This window comes from Pseudorca crassidens, chromosome 12, assembly GCF_039906515.1.
Source record: "Pseudorca crassidens isolate mPseCra1 chromosome 12, mPseCra1.hap1, whole genome shotgun sequence".
Lineage (NCBI taxonomy): Eukaryota > Metazoa > Chordata > Mammalia > Artiodactyla > Delphinidae > Pseudorca > Pseudorca crassidens.
Window position 1 is genome coordinate 52,911,056 of NC_090307.1, and position 16,414 is coordinate 52,927,469.

General features: G+C 43.9%; 1 long non-coding RNA gene across 6 annotated transcripts in view; it reads left to right on the plus strand.

Moving 5' to 3' along the window:
- Positions 1–16,414, plus strand: part of LOC137203415 (uncharacterized) — a 685,692-nt gene that overhangs the window by 546,567 nt on the left and 122,711 nt on the right. The gene's annotated exons all lie outside the window — the stretch shown is intronic.

A 16,414-nucleotide genomic window follows, 5' to 3' on the forward strand; every position in this document is an offset into this window, starting at 1 on the left:
TTCTTTTCAAATTTGCAGTATGTTCATAATGTTTATAATAAAATATTGGAAAAAAAAAAGATAACAAACATTCCTATGTAAGTCTTACAAAAACGGGCTGCAAGCCAGATTTCGCCCAGAGGTCATGGTTTGCCAGCTCCTCACCAGGCTTGAATTAGACCAGTGGGTCTCAGCCAGGGATGATCTGAACCACGACAGGACATGTGGTAATATCTGAAGATACTTTTGATTGTCATGATTGGAAGGGGTACAGCTGGCATCCAGTGAGTAGAGGCCAGGGATGGTGCTAAACATCTTATAATGCATAGGACAACTCCTGCCACAGAGAATATTCTGGTCCAAAATGTCAATAGTGCATAGGTTGAAAACCCTGGAGTAGAGGAATGAGTTCCCTCCTTTGTCAATAATGGGAAAGACTCTAGGGGCCTGCCACAGGGATCTGCAGAATCCCCTGGACCTGACCCAGCCCAGGGAAGCCCTGTCTGGAACAACACTGATCTTTGGTCAGACAGCAGGAAACCCAGGAATTGGTACCATCTGAGGACGGAATGGGCTCTGGGTTCCAGAAAGGTGGAATCCCCTGAAGGAGAGATACAAGTGAAGGTCACCATGGTATCATCAAATTATCTGCACTAGAGAAGAGACCTGTTCCTGGAATAAAAGCATCACTAGCCCAAATCATGGAGACTTGGTTGGAGGTGGTGACCAGGTTCTGCCCTGCCCTGGACTTTTTCCTCCTCTTTTTTTTTTTTTTTCAAGCTTTACTGAAATATAATAGAGGAAGTATAAATGATAAAGTTGCCTTTTACTTTTCTCTTTGTAAGAATGGAACTGAATGTTTAATGAGCTACTATTTTATGCTAGACACTCACCTTCAGGGATGGGGCTTTTAACCTGAGTATCTGAGCTTTCCACTTCACTCAGCGCCTTACACTCCATGGGGAGTCCATCTTTTTCCTCCACAAGAAGAATCCTGATATTGAAAAAAATCACTGAGCTTTGGTGATTAAGTTTTAGGACAGGCATTCAAAGATCTCTCAAATTCAATCACCACAACTCCAAGGGAACTTGGTTGGAAGTTCTCTTCCGGACTGCTAAACCTTTCAGCTTTTGGTAGAGATAAGTGTGGAATACTTCAAAGGAACCATTCATTCATCTCCTAGAGATGAATTAAGTACCTATCAGTGCCAAGCAGGTTGGTATAGGGAATGCAGAAATTCAAACAAACAAGCAAACGAAAGAATGCTCTGGTTTGGAAGGATAACAAATGAATCAACAATTACAAGTCAGGGTGATGGGTGTAGGTAGCCATGACTTCAGCGCGCTACTGGAACCAAAGAACAGGCTGAAGGGCGAGACGTGGGAGGAGGGGCTTGGGATTTTCCCAGAAGAAATGAAAGCTGAGCTGGACCCTTTGTTTTTCTCCCCTCTTCTTCTTTATTGATTTATTTATTTATCCTAGACTTCTCAATATGGATTCCTTCCTCAATCAAATTTGTACTTAACTGTAACTTCCCTCAAAGGAGCTCCTTATTAAAAGAAAGGAAGGGAGGAAGGGAGGAAGGGAGGGGGGGAAGGAAGGAAGGGAGGGAGGGAACCCATGGCAGACTCTTGTCAGGTCTCTGCCTGTGTATGCTTGGCTCCCGCCATCCCTTGCACACTGGCAGCACTGCGCGCACCGGCGCCTCTCTGCCTCAGAGCCTTTTCTGGCTAAAGGAGTCTGCTGAGTCTGCATGCGGAGCAAGGCTGGAAGTGCCTGGTAGCTGAGAGCCCCTGGAACAACCTCAGCCAATGGCAAAACAGAGTTGGTGGATCAATATCCCAGCTGCTAGATATCCCCAGAAAGCTAGAGCTCTGGCTGCATCCTACACTGTTCCTCGGTGCCCACAGCAGTAACTGCCCGTCAGCACACCCACCCTGTCTTGGTTTCCCTCCCCACTCCCCTGCTGGTGCTCCCAAGACCACCTCCCAGATCACCTTCTCCCACTCAAATGCCAGTCTCGGGTTGGCTTCCAGCTAAAGACAAAGCATGTGCCAAGTAACACATAATTGCCTCATTCCTGGGGTTCAACCGGGGCGGGGGGGCACCCTTGGTAAGAGGGTTCCTGCGTCTACATAAAAGTTATTTTTGCTCTTCAAGAAAACTCATGCAGTTGCAAATGCCCAGATGAGTTAGGGGACTACCCTGAAACACAAGGTCACAGACAGGCTCTCTGAATCGTGTAAACTAACATTTTGTGGGTCTTATTCCTTTCACCATATCAAATGTCCCATTAAAAGAGAATTTTCTAATTGAAAATGCCGCATTGAAAATGAGGCTCTGTAGTGAACCACTCTTTAAATTTTTTTCACGATTAAGTTAATTTGTTGTAAAGGTGTGCTTTTTTGCGAGAATTTTTAGTAAAGTCTCGTAACTCGTAAATCTAATGTGTTTAATATAAGCCATTTGTTTAACAAGAGAAAAAAGACTGTATTTGATAGTCTATAAATAAACTGCCCTAAAAATCCAAAAAACAAACAAACAAACAAGCAAAAAAAAAAAAAAAAGCAAGGTCACAGGGCTTCCCTGGTGGCACAGTGGTTAAGAGTCCGCCTGCCAATGCAGGGGACATGGGTTCAAGCCCTGGTCCGGGAAGATCCCACATGCTGCGGAGCAACTAAGCCCGTGTGCCACAACTACTGAGCCTGCGCTCTAGAGTCTGCAAGCCACAACTACTGAAGCCCTCGTGCCTAGAGCGCGTGCTCCGCAGCAAGAGAAGCCACCGCAGTGAGAAGCCTGCACACCTCAACGAAGCGTAGCCCCCACTCGCTGTAACTGGAGAAAGCCCGCACACAGCAATGAAGACCCAACGCAGCCAAAAATACATAAATTAATTAAAAATAAAATAAAAAACAAAAAAAACGAGGTCACAGACAGGGAAGTTCTTCTGGGGACAGTGGTGCTGGTGTGAGGGTCCAGGTAGCCTGTTGCCACTGCTCTACTGACTTTCACAGCTGGGGGCAGACTCAGAAGCTGTCCTCGAGACATGATTGACGTGATGGGGTGTCCCGGTTGGTCCTTCCTAATCCAACATCACGGCATATAATTCAGACATGACCAGCAATGATGGGTCAAATCTACAAGTTCTGATGTCCCCACTGCAGACCAAAAACCATTTACAGATAGTTTTGGAATCCATGATATATTTGTGAGTGTGTACGTACGTAATGTGTGTGTCTGTGTCTGGTGGGAGGCGTCTTTATGTATCTAACAATGTTTTAATTAAGCTGATATTCAAATTAGCTTATATTCTCAGAGGCTCCAGGAGATACAGCTTATGGAGTAGCAGATGATGGGCGAAAGACAGTCCACAACTAAAACGTCACATGGGATAAATGCCAAAGCAGAGGTCCCACCCTGGGAGAGTTATGAATTGACTGCACCCCTTCTCATCTCCACCCCCTCAATCATTGCTGATGGGCAGAGGGAAACCATTTTCTGCCATCTGGTTTTTGCAAAAGTCAGGCAGTAAGCTCCCTGGGACAGGGATCTTATCTTGTGTAGTTCAAGAATGAGCACACGGCTGTGTACACTCAACAAGCCCTATTAGTACTGAATGCAATCATAAAAATAGCCCAAACGTGGATATTTGATAACGCCCCTGCGGTCAGCCTTAGTCATCGTGTCCGAAGGGCACTGGGTTCCCCAGGCCAGCGCCTTGTGTCTGACAGAAAGCACCTTGGCTGATAAGGCCGTGGACTATTGTGAAAATCACACAGTAGTTCCCAGGATCCTGGAAAAACAGCAGTTCAATCACAACTTTTTTTTTTCTTGGTGTTTGACTTTGGCACTGAGTTCTTTTCAATGAGAACTATGCCAAACATCTTGTCCAAACCCTTCTACTCAGCAAGTATGCGAACAAGCTCTCTGTAGCATGCCAGGGGCCGGTGGGGGGGGGGGCGTTCTGGTGGGAGGCTGGGAGGTGCCGCACTCTTTCTCTGCAGGCAGCAGCCAGCTCCAGGGCATCTGGAAGCGGGACTCGGGCTGAGCAGCACCGAGTGTACAGCACAGCAAGGGCCTGCCCAGCTCAGGCATCTCTGCCTCCAGGGCCTCAGGCCAGGCCCGCTGGTGATTTTCAGGGTTGGCCGTCACTGGGGTTTCCTCCCCCAAGAAAAGCGCACAGACGTTAGGGGAATGTCTCATTGTTGGGGCATCTGGAGCTGAATTCTCCTCCGGGACCAGCTATGAAATCGCTGGAGCCCAGCAGGAGAAAGTTCATGGGACAAGGGTGTGCTTGCATGTAAATATACGAACGTGCAGGCAATCACGTGTTCACAGAGAGCCAGGATGGCCGTGGGATGGACCCAGCGGTCTGTGTCTGGAAGAAGACCTTGCACACAGGATTTCCTAGGGAAGACGTTCCTCTCCTGAGCGAGTAAATCCTTTTCCCAGGCTCTGAGAAACAGCAGGAGGCAGGGCCCGCGGGATGCCGGGCCTGCACCAGGGCAGGAATGAGCGTTCCCCCAAGACAAGCCATCCCAGTTCCCAGCCAGCTTCTGGGGCTTCAAACCTCTGCACCAAGGCTGTCCGTCTCCCACTACAGGAAAATCATCTTTCTTCATTCCCAGAGCAAGTTGTTCCTAGGAAAGAGCAGAATCTTAGGAGGAAATCACATCATCCACGAGGGGAGAGCCAGTTCCTTTGTACTATTTTTCAGGGCTGCCTTTGGAGCCAATAATCTGTCATTCCTTGAATAAACAAGCACCTTATCATATCACAAACATTTATTTAACCCTTTTCTCCTGCACTTTTACCAGCAGGGAGAAAGAAGGCAGTTAGCAGGGCAGCCGGAGCCCTGTGGCAGAAATGCCAAATTCCCTGAACATGACACCCAATCTGTAAAGTGTCAGCCGACCCTTCTCTGTCTCCATAAAACGCCAGGGCCGGTCACCCAGACTCAAGCGCCACATTCCCGCCTCCCACTACTCTTCCCATCCCCCCACCCCCTCCATTAATACCCCTCACCCTTTTGCAGACAGGCCCTTAATTCCGTCCAAATGGAGTCTGGACTAATTTGTTAGGTTCTTTCGGAGGCTGATGAGGCAAATGAAAGGGGGGCGGGGAGGGGGGGCAGGCAGGGTAGTATTTACATTTCTCCTTCTCCTCTGCACAACAGTCCGCTTGACGGACAGAGCTGGTGAGCCTCAGCATTTTTAATGCGTGTGTGAGTTTTTAAGAGGGATATTCTTTGGCTCTGACATCACCAGAAAATGGAATGAGCAAAGTATGTAAATTTCTCCAAGATCCCACAATATCCATTTTCTCTCAGTGGATGGATTTTGTTTTTCTTTTCTGGTGTTGCTCCCACACAATGGGGCCAAATCTTGTTCAGGACAAAGAAACATAAATAGAACATGCATGTGGTATGCGAGAGAACTCTCAGAGACCAGAGAGAGGCTGTTTTGGAAAGGCGTCTGGGGCTGCCAGGGGGAACCGTGGGGTCTCGGCCTCAAGGGTTGGACAGGCAAATGTCTGCTTGTCCCTAACATCGTTACAAGTCAGAAATTTCAAAAGCATTCTCGTTCTTGGGGAAATACTAAGAAACACTGGAATGGGTACAAGTGTAAAAGGAGAATGTGAAGTATCTGTGTGTGAGTGTGAACAGGAATGTGTGTGTTGGATGTAAGAGGACGATAAGCCTAAGAAGAGTCTAAAGATGCTTTGTAGAGCTGATGGAGTCGGTCCTCTTTCTCCTTCAGCACGAAGGATGCTAAATCACAGGCAGTCTCTCACTTGGCCATCTTAGTGGCTATCGGGGACCAGCTGAAACTTTCCTCAAACGTGTTTTCCTGTATGAAGCATTTGCAATTGTTTTAGTATCAATCTTCTGCCAAGCCCTCCAGTCTCACAACCGCACACTACAGCCCCAGCCAAAAAGACTTTTATCAGCGCGAGTTTGAACAAACTAATGTGTGGAGGCCCTGAGTGGTTATTTTTGTTTCCAAGTCTGGACATAGAATCACTTGTTCAATTTCCTGCTGGGTTATATCAAGTGGTTTTAACATGTAAATCTCTGATAAGGAAACTGACTAATTTATGTAGGTTGCCATCTGAGTAGCTGTCAGTATTGCCTTAATTTTTTTCCCCTGCTTCCTTTATTCTTTCTCAGTCATTAAAGTCATCGCCATTCCTGGTACTATCGAGTACATCCTTATCTGTTATATGTTTGGAATATGTTCTTATACGAAAGATGCTTTAAAAACAAACAAACTCTTCATCCTTGAAGTCTGTGTGGGAGTTCCGTTAGTTTGGACGTTTATGTTTACAACCTGGATTCGAAATAAATGTGCCTCTCAGACTCCTTCAAGTAACGTCCTTGGCAATTAGAAGATTGTTAATTTCTAAAACTGAAATGTAAAAACAGTAATAATAAGCTACTTCCATTTCACGGATATCCCCTAAGCAGCCTCATCCGACTTCAGCTGACGGAGCTTCACGACGTCTAAGTAGAAATCCTACGAGCTGCTTGAGCGCCAGTTTCCAAAACCCACCCCGGCTGCAACCTGCAGGCACGAGGATCCCTGTGGTTGTTTCCATTCAGAAGCTTGTTCAAAGAAGTAGATATTTTCAAGTCGTTATTAATTCTATGCCCCAAAACGCAGACTGGGGTGGACTGAAACCTATAATCCAATATCTGTGCTGTTCTCACACCCGGCGTCAAACCTGGCCTGAGCAAAGTCCAGAGCTGCCCCCAGACTTGAGAGCTGGGGCCCAGTCTCTAAGGACTCAGAGTCAACGCCTGCCTCACCATTGGCTGGGAACAGAGAGGGAGTCCGTCTGTTCTGGGACCTGGACAGCAAGTCAGGTAGGGCTCTGTTCCCTCCTCCGTTTGGTGGCTCCAGGGATGGGGGTGGGGGGTGGGGAGGGGTAAGAGGGGGGATGGGGCTCAGGCCAGGAGGTCCCGGAAGTGGCTGCCTCAGCTCCACTCCGCAGCACCAAGTCCCTCCCGGCTCCTCCCGGCTGCTCCCACCGCTGCCCCGGGCCTCTCAGAAGCCTTTCACTTGAGATATATTTTTAAGACCACAAGACAATGTGAGCCTAAATGAAAACTGGCTTCAAAAATGACCACATTCGTAACCCCTGGTAATTCTTCAAGGCCCCTCCCTCCTCCCGTCTCCCCTTCCTCCACAGTGAACTTTAAATCCTTTCGTCTGTGGGGACCGAAGGTGAAGAATCTGGGTTTTCCTTCCCAGCCCCCTGCCAGTCTGGCTTCTCTCCCCTTTGTTTGGATGCTCTTGTTTATGGCTCCTTGCCAACGCACAGATGTAAACTATTGTCTGATTATTAAAAGAAGAAAACCCAAAGCACAAAAAAGCACACAAGCCATCAGTGTTAACGACTATAGAGCTGTCCACGTACAGTCAAGACCATGTGGTCTGGCGCCAATGACCAGCCATCAGCCTTTGCTGCTCCAGGAACTTCGGCTTCCTCCAAGGCTGTACTCAAAATGAATCTAAGCAAACACAGCAGGCTAGGAAAGGAGTACCTCTGTGCCCTGGGGGCGTTAGTGGGCAGCCCTCAGTGCCACCTGCTCCCCCTCTAAGTTCACTATCTTGGTGCCCCCAGATGCCTCTTCACGCAATCTTGCCCAGTCCGGTGGCCAGTGACCTCACGTTTGGTCTCCCTCGCCCTCAGCGAACAGGTGTAGCCGTGCCGAGTCCTAGTAATAGACTGGAGTGGAGGGAGGACCAGGTGAGGGGTCGGGCCTGGCTTCTCTCCCGCTGCGGCCGACTGGCTGCGTGGCGCTGGGCAAGTTTCTGCTCCCTGCCCAGTCTCCTTGTCTGCGAGCTAAGAGGGCTGAGTTAGATACATTCCTTCCATTTTTCCTTAAGCAAATATTTATTTAGCTCCTACCCTGTGCTAGACACTGAGGATGGAACTGGGAACAGGACAAACAAGGTCCCTGCTCCCATGGAGCGTATGGAACAGCGGGAGGAGGAGAAAAGAAAGTAAAACAAAACAAAGTCTGACTATCCTTGTAAACTCCAATGACCTCTGAATGTTTTGTTAATAACAGCCTATGTGTTGTCCTTCTGGTTTCTCGAGGATCAGAGTTTTTAGTGAAAGATGTGGGGCTCTAGGATGTTAGACATCAGCTTCTGGGAAGAAGTGAGAGTGATAAGGCGTTGGGCCCTGGAATCCCCGCCTGCACGGACACTTCCACAGCTCTCCTGAGGGCGGCACCTGCCCAGAGCCGCCTCTGGGTTTGTTTCTCTCGCCGAGGGCTGGCCACTGGCAGCCATGACTCCACTCTCCACTTCCACTGCAGGAATTCTCAGAAACAACAGCCAGTGTGACACAACACGAGCCTCCAGCTCCACCCTTCAGGGGAAGTGTTATTTTTAGTCTTCTCCTCTCTCTCTCCACAGCCATCTACATGCCTCCGTGGGTGAGTCATTTCTGTTGCTAGCCCCGCGTTTCATGACTCCCGGGACATGGGGCTGGTTGGCCTAACAAACCAGTTCACTCGACTCCATCTCTACTTGCAACACTCAGAAGACTGTGGTGTGGGATTAGCTGTGGGACCCCCAGGGCCCCCAAATGCACACTATACAAAATGACAGCGACCCACAGAGAAGCTGCAGGACGAAGCTGCCCGTGAGCTGATGACCCAGTCATAGAGCTGAGCGTATTGTTTCCATATTTTGTTTGCCCCCTGTTCACATTCATGTGACTGACACCTGACCCCAGAGTTCTGGGTACAAGGAAATGCTCTTACTCAATTGGGGACCATTTTACCCAGGGACCAGGCATCGAGGACTGTCCCGAAAGCTCACACCTTCATAAATCCGTTCAACAGTCACGTATTGGGGGTTCACGGCATCATCCGAACCCGCCTCCCCTGGCCTCGCCGCGCTTCAGACCCACATTGTGTTTGGGTTCTGGTTTGTTTTATTTCAAGTCTTCCATGATCTCAGGCTTTCTTACCACAGGGCATCCTCATGCGGTATCTGCCTGGGTATCTCTCCTCCCCCCTACTCTTCACCTGGCTTACTCTTTTGTTTCTTTGTTTAAAAGTGTTTTCTCCAGGCATGCTCTCTCCACCCCTTCAGGTATAGGTGGATTTCCCCGTTCCTTACACTCGTAGCATCATGTGATTTTCCTTTGTTGCACTTATCACAACTGTATTTAAGTGATCACTTGTTAATTTACTGAAATCTGTCTTCCTCACCAGATTCTTAGGGAGGCAATCCTCATTCATTCACTGCCGCTGCTCTGACACCCAGCACAGTGCCTTACAAATAGAGTCTTTTTCTCAATAAATGTGTTGATTTGGTACGCATCCTCACTCTCAAAATTCACAGTCCAGCTGAAAAGTAAAGTGGTGCGTTCACTGTTATATAAACATGGACATCATGGTGATTCTGCCAGGAATCATGTAAGGGGAGACACAATTGAAGTGGTAACATGTGAGCTGGGCCTTCAGGTAGGAATAGGAGTTCAGGTGAGAAGAAGGGAGAAAGGAATTCTGAGCAGAAAACCTGGTACAAAAAAGACAGGGATGGACGAAGGTGTAGATTGGGTTCCAGGGAAAGCACACTGTCAGTGTGTTAGGATAGAACATGACTGTAGGGGAATGCAGGAGAGGGCAGAGGGCTTGTATTTTCTGCTAGAGACTTGATATTTTAAGCAGACAGGAATAGAACTTTGAATACATGAATATTAAATGATCTAGGGACTCCCCTGGCGGTCCAGTGGTTAAGACTCCATGCTTCCGCTGCAGGGGGCACGGGTTCGATCCCTGGTCGGGGAACTAAGATCCCACATGCCGTGAGGCACAGTCAAAAAAATAATAATAATAACTTTACTTAATAAAAGCAGTTTATAAAAAAATTAAATGATCTGTCTGTGTTTTAGAACATTCTCTCTAGTGGCAGAGTGAAAGATAGATTGGAGGAGGGAAGTGGATGTAAACCATTCAGGGGCCTGTTGCTGTGATCCAGGCAAGAGACGATGAGACCAAGAGGCTGGAATGGGGAGAGATGGTGGGAGGTCAGCTGGCAGGCTCAGCATGACTAGACGTGGGCGCTGAGGACGAGGGTTTTGCCAATATGCCTGAGGGTCCCAGCAAGGGCGCTGGGTCACTGACAGTGACGTTAACTGTGACAAGAACGTGGGAGGAGTAGGGTGGGGACCTTGGAGCAAGATGTGGGAGCACTCATTTGCTTTCAGACAGACTAGGTGTGGCGTGTCTCTTTCTCAGCCTGGTGGAAATGTCAAGAGTGGTGTTTCTCAGCTTTCCTTTCATTATTACCCCTTTAGGAGCCTTTTTTAGAATTGTTTTCCTCTAATCTCCCTGTCCACATGAAATCTGAATACCACAGCTATACTATATATCTGTTTATATACAGTACATAGATCCGTGCTTTGTACATAAAAAGAATAGGATTTTTGCCTCTCAAGCACCCATTTTTGCCCCCTTGAGAAGGCATGGGAGGAAGAGAGGGGAGGTGGGCTGACCCTATCCTGCCAGCAGGGAGTAAGGAAGATTTCATGCAGAGAAGCATCTGCAATGGGCTTTGGAGACTGGGTTAAAAAACAGTTGTTCATTTTGCGTATCTATAGAGATATAACTGACATATAACATTGTGTAAGTTTAAGGTATACATGTTGAGTTCATACACTTATATATCACAAAGGGATTACCACAGAGTGTTAGCTACCACCTCCATCATGCCACATAATTACCATTTCTTTTTTGTGGTGAGAACATTTAGGATCTCCTCTCTCAGCAACTTTCAAGTATATAATACAGTGTCATTAGCTGTAGTCATCATGGGGTACATTAGATGCCCAGAACTTATTCAGCTTATCACTGGGAGTTTGTGCCATTTGACCAACATCCCCCTCTTTTCCTCCTCCCAGCTCCTGGTAACCACCACTCTACTCTGTTTCTATAAGTTTGGCTTTTTTAGATTCCATGTGTAAGTGAAATTATCCAGTATTTGTCTTTCTTTCTCTGGCTTGATCTCACTTAGCATAAAGAAGACATGGTGACATATATATATATGTATACAGTAGAATATTATTCAGCCACAAGAACGAAGGAAATTCTGCCCTTTGCAACAGGATGGCTGGACCTTAAGGGCATTGTGCTATAAACAGTTTTTAAATTGAGGTGGAATTCACAAGGAGAGGTTGGTTGGAATCACAGATATGGGAGCGCTACAAATGACAAATGAAACCACAGAAGCGGGTGAGAATGCCAGGAGAGAGAGCCCACAGGGGGAAAGAGTGAAGGACAGAACCCCAGAGGCCCCCAGAATTCCAAGTCAGCAAGACAGGGAAAGGACATCCCCGGTGGAAAGGGGAAAGACGGCAGTGTCACATGGTGAGGACAGTAGGAGAGAGAAGGCAGAGCAGCAAGGCCTTGGGCCACAAGCTGACGGGGCAGGTCAAGAGCTGGAGCGGGGTCACTAAATTCAGCAAACCAAAGCTCGTTAATGTCCCCCTTGTGGGCAATTTGAGCAGAAATGTGAGTAGTAGAATAAAATAAAGGTGAGTAGGTATATTAGGATGTTTAAAACATACGTTCAAAGATTCTGCAGGCAGAAAAGGAGAAAGCTATTGAACTGTGTATGGTGATTATAAATGGGGGCAGGGTGGGTTCCTTTTGATGTTTTTTTATACTTTCGCTGTCTTCTGTTATCCAGCTGACAGCTCTCTCTTGTCGTTAGTGATTCTTCCTCTCTACTCTTCTAGTCTTCTGTGAACTTGGAAACCTCAGCAGTCTCCTGGAACTGTTTGTAAAATTAGTTGGTGATCCTCCAAAGGTTCTCCCATGTGCAAGGGGCCTGAAGAGTATGTGTGCCAGTTAATGTGCACGTGAGGTGGTAAGAGAGGTGGGGGGAGAAATCGTTGGCACGAGGCTCATAGGTTCCCCAAAGACAAGATAAGGATTTAAGTTGTTTCCAAGCTTTTGTTTTCACAATGTTGTAATGAATATTCCTGAGCACTCTATTTCATATATTTGTGACTACATCTGTAAGATATATTCCTAGAAGTAAAGTTGCTGGGTCAAAGAGCATGTGATTTAAAATCTTGGTGTGGAGAAACACTCTCCAAGAAGACAGTACCAAGTTACGTTCTCACCGACAAGGTGCAAGAGAACCCTTTGCTTACATCCTTGCCAACACCACATACTCAGATGTTTTCATCTTTGTCAACCTGATGGTGGAAGAGTAGTATTACATCTTAGTTTAAATATGCATTTCTCTTTTTAAGAATGGAGTTGAGCGTCTTTTCATATGGTTAGAAACCAGTTTTATTTTGGTTTTTGGTAAGATGTTGTAGAGGTTTTGTCCATTTTATATTTGATTGATTTCTGCACAAGATTATTGTTTGTACAAGTTCTTCATACATTAAGGAAAATTTGTCTTTATTCAGTGATATGAGCTGTGGTTCATTACTTTTCATTCACTTATGATATTGTTGTGCAATACATATTTAAAATATGCTTTTGGTAGTAAAAGTTACCACTATATTTTTTTATGGTTTCTCAGTTTTGTGTTAAACAGAGAAAAGCCTTTACTACTCTTGAGTTTATTTTTTCAATATATTTTATTTTTCCTTCTAGCACTTTTCTGATTTGTTTTTACCTTCTAAATTTTGGGTCTACCTAGAATTTAATTGGAATAATGTATGAGGCTGGAATCCAAGTATGTGTTTTTTTCCAGAGTCTTATATATTTCAGTATCAGTTATTAAATAAGCCATCTTTCCCTACTGATTTGAACTGCCAACTTTTGTCGTATACTAAAATTCCCAGATATCTCTGATTTACTTCTGGACTTTTTATTCTGTTACATAGACCTATCTATTTACTCATGTACCAGTACCATGAGATATTAATTAATAGCACATTACTATGTATTTCGACATCTGGTAGGGCTAGTCTTACTCATTAGTCATCATATACCACCCCACCTCAACTCTGGCTGCTTTTAAGATCTTCTCTTTGTCTATAATACCCTAGAGTTTCTTTGTGATTGTGCCTTGATGTGAATTTATTTTCATTTAAATTTAAGATCTATAATTTTTTTTATCAGTCCACCCTCCTGCATTCTTTTCTTTTCTTGCCTTCTGAAATACCATTTACACTTCTGAGAAAGAAGAGAGACCTTCTCTATCTTCCATATCTATTAACCTCTCTCTCATATTTTCCATTTCTTTGACTCTCTGCACTACAATTCTATATATTTTATTCTCACTATCTTCAGTTCTCTAATTCTGTCCTCTACTGTGTCTAATTTTTTGCCACACCTATCCACTGACATTTTCATTTGTTCATTTCATATTTTTCATTTCTAGAAGTTCTAGTTGGTCTTTTTCAAACCCTTTAAGTCACTTTTTATTGTCTCCTGTTCCTTGCAGATATTTCAAAGCTTATTTCTCATTTATTTAAATAAAATTAGCATAACTGTTTACACTCTGTGGCTGATCATTCAAATAGCTGAAGTTGTGTGACTCCCTCTGCTGTCTGTTTATTTCTTCTGGCACTAACTAATGGTGGCTTGCTTTCTAATGTATTTGGTAGACTTCAACTGCACTGTTTACTGCCCATGAAAAATCATTTGTACAAACCACCTGAAGCTTAGGATGAAAGTGTCTACCTCTAGAGACGATTAAAGTTTACTTCCGCTGGGTGTTAGGGGGCACTATGGTTTGGTTTCACTTTAAACTAAATTTATAGCTTGAAGTTTCTTGGCCTACTCCAGTGGCATGCCTTCGGGCTGTAAATATGTGCAGATGCTGCCCAGACGTTCAATGGTGACATCCTATCAGGGACAGGTTTTGTTTTGTTTTCTTTTCTTTTCCCTGCTTTGCTTAGTGTCAAGGCAACTCGCTTTATGGTACACTGAGGAGGGGGGATGGGAGTAGGGTTACCTCTGGTTCACCTTTGGAATTCCCCATCTAATGTGGGAAAGGCTCCTATGAGATCCCCCATTCTACCTTGAATGAATCCTGGCCTTTGCATTCTGTCTTCATTCTGAGACGCTATTAAAACCATAGCCAAGGCAATTTAACCTGATCAACAAAGATGTTCATGGCAAAAGCTAATCACTCGGTAGCTCCTTGTTATATGTCAGCTTTTCAGTGCTTTTAAGAAGAAACTTATTCAATATTTTATTCAATTTTTCATTGTTTTTAGTGGAAAGGTTAATCTAAATAACAAAGTCTACTGTTACCAGAAATGGAATAATGCCTATTGATTTTTCTTACAAGTGTTAGAAGCAGCTTATTTAGTTTTTAAAAATCCTTATCTTTATTGGCCTCACATTCCATTTACAGATTTTTGTTTTAAAGGGAGAATTGAAGTTTTTGCTTTAAATCTTCCTGTTTAAGAATATGATATGCCTTTCTATTTCTTGAAATCTTCTTTTGTTTCTCAATAGCATTTCAAAGTTGTCTTCTATATAAATTATATTTTTTGTTAAATTTTAACTTTTTGATTAAACGTGCCTAAGCACTTCTTTCTTTTCATTATATTAATATAAATACTAAACCTTTAAATTTTACTGAGTTCTGCTTTAGTTCTGTCCTGTAGGTTCTGCTATATACTAACTTAACTATTTTTATTTTTTTAAATATTATTCAGATATATACCTGATGGTAGAGTTATACAAGAAAGAGTATTTTGGCATTTCCAGGTAGAAGGGTTTTTCTTTTTTTTCCTAATTTTATTATTAATTTTTAAATAATTGCTTTGTGATCAGAGAAGGTTTTCTGTTATTCACTCTAATCTTTGGAATTTGCTGAAGTTTCTTTGTGGCCTTGTAAACATAGTCAATTTTTTGACTATTCAAAGAGTACTTAGAAAAGGATATTATCAAGGTATAGAGTTCTATGTATTTCAAGTATATTTACTTTACAATTACATTAGTTTATATTGGTTAACACTGAAAAGCATAGTAAAAGGGAACTAAAGTATCATACATGGGACTTAAATTTTTCTCAGTTTTTGTATATTTGGCATGTTTCAGTTTGGTCTTCTGCTCTTTGAACTGGAAATGGTTTGCTGGGTATAAAATTCTTTGGTCATGCATTGTAGACAAATCTCTTCTAGCTCTTCTGAGTGTTGTGGTGAAACCTAAGACCAGCTTGAATTTTTTCAAGTCTCTTTACAGGTGACTGGATGTTACTCTCAGAAAGTCCAAAGGATTCTTTTGTATCTTTAAGGTCTAATAGCTTCTCTAGGATATGTCTCAAAGTTCATCATTCTGTGTTAATTTTTCCTGCAACAGAGTAGCCCCTTTCTACCTGAATTATCCAGTCATTTATACATGGAAAGTGTTAAAATTTTATTTATTAAAACATTATTCCTGTCCCATACTTTCTGTATTCTTTTTCAAGTATATTTTACCTACTATCTGCCCTTCATATCTATCTCCTTCCTGCTAACCCTTTATAAATCTTTGTTCATTTCCATTTAATTTCATTCATTTTCCTGGCTCCCATCCTGTGAGTACTTGGTGTGTTTCCAGCTGAACTGATCTTTTTTCTGCTGCTTCCATTGTGCTCTTTATTTCTAAGTCACCTTCTTTGCTATGTTCTACCAGTGCTTGTTTCACCTCCTGTTGTCTTACTAAGTATTTTCTGAACTATTAACTGTCTTTTATTTTGTTTTTAGTTTTACTTGAGCTTCTATTTTTTAAAGATGATTGCCTCACTAGGTTGTTTTTTTATTCTTATTAAATTCATGACAGTATATTGGGTCACAAATTTCATCTGTTTTGCGGCACTATTTCTCTAGTGAATCTTTTTCAACTCTTACTCGTTTGTTTTTCTAGTTTCTTTATCCTTTTTTCATGTATAGATACCACGCTAACTCCTTTTTGATTACGCATCTTAAGTGAGGTGAGGCTTTCTGAATCAGCTGTTTGCAAGAAATTTAAGTTGGGGGAGGGCCATGGCTATAATCGAAGCTAACAGGAAATCTCCTTAAACATAAGGTTTTATGGATGAGAGACAACTTTTAGTTGTCAACTTTTCCTTTCTCCTCCTGAAGCTGCAGAGCTGCACGCAGGGAGATCTTTCTCCTTCCCCTGACTCACCAACACACTAAATGATGGCTTTTTCATTATTACTGAGTATCTGAGTCGTCAGATTGCTCAGTTTTCTGGAACTCTGGTCACATGGCCCTTCCCTTTAGAATAGTGATGCTTCAAAATAAGGGGCTACAGTTGATCTGCCAGTGCCACCATCATCACTACTGTTATTGAATTCTGTAACCTCAACCACCTTCTTCAATCCAGGTTCAAGACTAGGACATGGAACATAAGAAAGTGTGAAGTAATTTCCAGAATGGGATGACTTCTGTGAAGGGTAAGGTCCTGATTGAATGGCCATCAGCACATCTGAAGGCATAAATTCT